General features: G+C 40.4%; 1 long non-coding RNA gene across 1 annotated transcript; it reads right to left on the reverse strand.

Annotated features, from left to right (window-relative positions):
• Nucleotides 1-863: 863 nt before the first annotated feature.
• On the reverse strand, nucleotides 864-4070 carry LOC308693095. Its single transcript, XR_014030409.1, has 6 exons — nucleotides 3978-4070; nucleotides 3620-3692; nucleotides 3409-3488; nucleotides 2649-2714; nucleotides 1759-1968; nucleotides 864-1637 (listed from the first exon to the last, which is right to left on the reverse strand). It is a non-coding gene; the product is annotated as an uncharacterized lncRNA (long non-coding RNA).
• Nucleotides 4071-4920: the final 850 nt, after the last annotated feature.

Raw genomic sequence — 4920 nt, forward strand, 5'->3', positions numbered from 1 at the left:
CGCAGGCGGACTGGAGAAGGAACGGAGCAGGTTTCCATCACAGCCACATGTACGGCTTCGGGTTGCTCAACGCCTGGAGGCTGGTCAACGCTGCCAAGGTCGTGTGTGTGTGTGTGTGTGTGTGTGTGTGTGTGTGTGTGTGTGTGTGTGGAGATCAGACATCAGAAGAGACGTGACTGTGTGTGTGTGTGTGTGTGTGTGTGTGTGTACCTGTTTTTCTATCCCGGTGGGGACTTCAACCTGAATGCACACAGACTCATGGGGACTCGTGTTACAGTGGGGACCTAAATTGAGGTCCCCATGGGTAAACAAGCTTATAAATCATGCAGAATTAGTTTTTTTGGAAATGTAAAAATGCAGAAAGTTTTCTGTGATGGGTAGGGTTAGGGGTAGGGTTAGTGTAAGGGGACAGAATATACAGTGTGTACAGTATAAAAACCATTACGTCTATGGAGAGTCCCCACAAAGATAGTAAACCAGACATGTGTGTGTGTGTGTGTGTGTCTGTGTGTGTGTGTGTGTGTAAAATTAGGTAGATAGTAAGGTAGAACAGTTAGCCTATGTGTATTAGTATGTAGATACAATGGGTTATCCCACCGGTCACTATTGTTGCCGTTGACATGTTTGTGAGTTCTATGAACACATTAAACAAAGTTGAGTAATTGCAAATGCATATATCAATACTAGACACCTTAAACATGATATGTACCAAAAATCTATGTCCTATCTTTATGTTAACATACTTTAGCACCCTTTTCTTTGGGAGCTTTCTTGCTGGCATCCTCTTCTCTTGGCGCAAACAGTAAATAAACAGCTCTGGTCATGTGACAATTTACAGTAAACATGCGAAACTGCACATATTTCATTGAGACCCTTTATTATTTCAATATCTGCTGGAAATGCATTGATAGATCATTTAGTAACATTTTTATAGCCTTAGAAATGAAACACTTTTTTACGGTCACTATTGTGACCGGTGGGATTAAATGGTTAAGGCACAAACCTCACCCCTGTCAGCTCCACTTTTTCCATATCGCTGGTACAAAGTCTCTAAAGTTTGTCTGTTTTCCTCAAGTACATCATCAGAGTTTGCAAGCGGAGGCTCAGGCTGCCATTGTGCACATCCGTATGTGGCTGTTGGTTCTCTGCATTGCATTCTCTCAGGTGTGTCAGATACTCCCCTGATCCGTCGCCTGCGTGTTAAAGTATTATTTCTATCGACGCGTTCTACACGGGTATTTATTTGTTTCAAGAGGGAGTAGAACCCAATTTCATTTTTTTTCTTGAGCATCATCAAAATCAGAAAAGCTCTTTGGATACTTTTTGACAATTTTGAGAGCAACAGCAAGGCATTCTGCATTCTGCATTTGCTTGGATTCATTTAATGTTTCCTAATTTCATTAACAATGATGCGAATCATTTTGCGGCGATCAGGGGGAGTGGTCTCTTTCCATTCGCTACTGCACTGCGTAATTCGCTGGCATTTGGTTCCAACTTCCAAGGAACCTGAAATGACTCTGGCCAAGTAACTGCTGTGGTTGAAGGAAGGCTTGGTGGGCTAATTGTGTCTAAGCTGACAGTGGAGGAAGGCGGAGTTGTTGTTGGAGGGACATCACTAGATATATTGTGTTCTCCAGCTAATAGAAAAAGAAAATACATCATCAACATAACTGTGCTAATATATCTGTTATCAGAAAAATAACTATTTACAATGTAACAAAAAATATACTTTATACATATACAGAATGTCAAAATAACCTCTGTTAAAGCTGTCTAGCAGTTTGCGAATCTGGATGGGCGGGAGTAAATCAGACAGGTCCGATCCAGGCATACTTTAGATCATCTGTGCTCTCCACACCCCAGCTAATAAGTCTCTGCATCCACTGTTCCTTCTTTTCTTCAAGAAGACCAGGAAGCGCTTTGGAAATGACCTTTTTTACTTCTTCCCCCACAGTTGCAGACATCATTCTAGAGAAGGAAAAGAGTGGTGAAGAGCAAGCACTGACAGGCCACACAATGTGTACTTGGGCAAGGGATAATAGTCTAACAGGTTTTCCTGGCTGACACAACACAGCCTTTTTGCAGGTTTCTCGGAAATGCAATGAAGGCCCTGATCAATGAGAGTTGAAGAGTTATATCTTTCTGTGATGAAGTTGACGTGATCTCCTTGAATGAGAATGACTTTTATTTTGACAAATACAATTCCATCATCAATTTGATCAAGCACAAGAAACTTTTTTTTTTTTTTTTTGTATTTAGTCCCTTTCACTTTTGCCTCATGTGAAATTAGTGTGTTTGCCTGACAGTTAAGGTGTGAAACAGCTTCTCTAATATCGTCATTATAATCGGATGGGCAAAAATCTGTTCCTTTTTCAGCAACAACATGGGGTGGGAACAGACTACCGGCACTTAAGTAAGCTTGAAATAGCTTATGACTTTCAGCAAGAGTAGAGCAAATGTTCTTGAAATTGTGCAACTTTCTTGAACACTGCTTAAAATAAGCGGTGTGTTTGCTTTCAAATCTGAGGGTCCAGAGACCCAAACTGGACTGTTAGTTCTGGATAATGAGTAACATAATGGTGTTTTGGCCTCAGAGGATGGTCAGGAAATAGTTTATTTCGAAAATACATGTAATCCTCAATCATTACCTTTAAGTAGGCGATATGTCCAGAAGAAATGGCAGGTGCACAGATGAACTCTACCATCTGCCGGAGCTGCAAAACAAGTTTCCACACATCATTATCAGCTGGGTCTCTTATTTTATCTCCTATTAACACCGGTAGCAATCTCAGGAAACACCAGTTCTGAACAGCGACCTTTTTTTAAGGTGCTGTTGGAAACTTCTTTTCCTTCATCCAAACAAGACCAGGAGATGTTGGGATCACGTTCAAACAGAAGTTATTCTTTATTGGGGACTTAGCTGAGCGTGGCTGCAGTCATCCAACAAATTCTGACTCAGGGTACGTTATCTTACAATTTATATATATTTAGGGGCAGGAACCAAAACTTTGTGATGAGACAGGTTTATGAACCTGTTCTAGACTGAGAGTGTTGCCAATCCTAATCCACTCAGCATATCTATTCAAATGCTGAGACTCGAGTACAGGACTGGCAGGACTCTCTTGCTAAAACACAAGCTCCAAGAGCCTTTTAAGAGTTTCAGTAAAACAGGACTGGCCAGAGTCTTTTGCTAGAAACTCTGATAGTCATCACCTTAACATGCTAAATTCAATGTACTGTATTATGAGTTAGACTTGATGATGATGAACTACAGACTTGATGAACATCAGACTTGACTCGGAAGAATAAATCTCTTCTGCTTATAAGATCCATCTCATGTCTCCTGGTTTTTGCTTCGATGAAGGAATAAAAGTTTCCAACAGTGCAAATTTTCTGCTTGGATATTACCTTTATATGAATGCACAGTCCTGCTTGGTCCCTTGGCCAGTGGGTCTGCCACAAATGTTGGTCGATCAATTTCACAAAATCTGGAAAAGAAGGAACTGGTGCTGAAATTTTCAACAAAACCTCCAATAGCATGTGGGCCAATATTATCTCCGGCAATGGCACACACAATTGCTTTCCTAATCTCACCACTGGACATTTGGATGCCACTCACCTCAAGGTCTCTAAGATCCTTCACCAAATGCCCCATCACCAAATCATGTCCGAAGAACTTGAAATCTTGCTCTCTGCAAAGAAGAACAAGTTGCATATGGTCAGTGTTTGACCGATTATGAATTAAAAATATCTCCTAAAGTAAGATAGACTGCCAGCACTTTGTGTTTTTTTCTTTCCTGAACCTAATGGATTAACTACTTCAAATGAATCCTGACAGAGAATCAAGCCCAAGGACATGGGATCTGACTTAAACAAAGCATTTTCTGCAACTACTTTTCCATCCCAAATGTCCTTAAAAACATTGCTGTTGTGAACTTGCAAATGGGTGTTGCTGTGCTGCTCCCGCATGGACTCACTCTGGAAAAGACTAGCAATAGGCTAAATGCCGCGCACTTCCGTTCTGATGCTTCCGGACTCTTCAGCCAGCTTTAGTACTTCCGGTTCGCGTTAACGTTTGCCGCAGCCATGTCGTTTTTTACGCGATCGCTTCAGGACCTGCCGAGTATGACGGCAAACGATGTACATCGGATCATCCAGGCCACATCGAAGACACCAACATCAAAAAAGGACAAAGGTTTTAAATTGTATGTGTCCAGCTATATAAACAACTACGAAGGTAAGTTAACAAGCCTGTTTTGTTTACAAAAAAATTATACATGCTAACGTTAGCTCCTTGGCTCTTTACTAGCCAAAGTTATTACAGTGAGGAAGCAACATTAATAATGTTAGCAGAGTGATAGGTTAACGTCATGAATATTTTGTGTTTCTGAAATGCAATACCCTAATCTCTATGTTAATCACAGTTTCAAACAAGGAGTCAGGAGAGGTCACGGTTAGGTCTGAGTGCTTCAGATCTATGAGGAAAAGCCAGAAGCCTCACTGTCTGAGTGTAAGGGAAAGTCATTCTGCAGGTTCAGTGCAGGTTCAGTTCAGGTTCAGAAGAAACAGGTTCCTTTTTTTGTCAAAATAAAGTTTCTGTGAGTCATATCATTGCTGTGAATTAGATCCAGATAAACACCACCATATTGCACTGAATCATATGGTACCTGATATCATGTGAAATATGAATACAGGGTGTGCAAGAAAGAATGTAAAATTAATGACTCCCACAGAAGCTATATTTTGTTAAGAGTTCTCATAGTTTCTTCATTACTTATTCTGCACTGCTATTTTAAAATGAGTAAAGTGAGATTAATCATGATCTATTATATTTGACATGGTCAACTATAAGCTAAATAAATTGTAACAATCCCTGTATCACTTTACACATTTTAAAGTTCACTAACAGAAGTTCACAAA

This window comes from Scardinius erythrophthalmus, assembly GCF_964197995.2.
Source record: "Scardinius erythrophthalmus genome assembly, chromosome: 7".
Classification (NCBI taxonomy): domain Eukaryota; kingdom Metazoa; phylum Chordata; class Actinopteri; order Cypriniformes; family Leuciscidae; genus Scardinius; species Scardinius erythrophthalmus.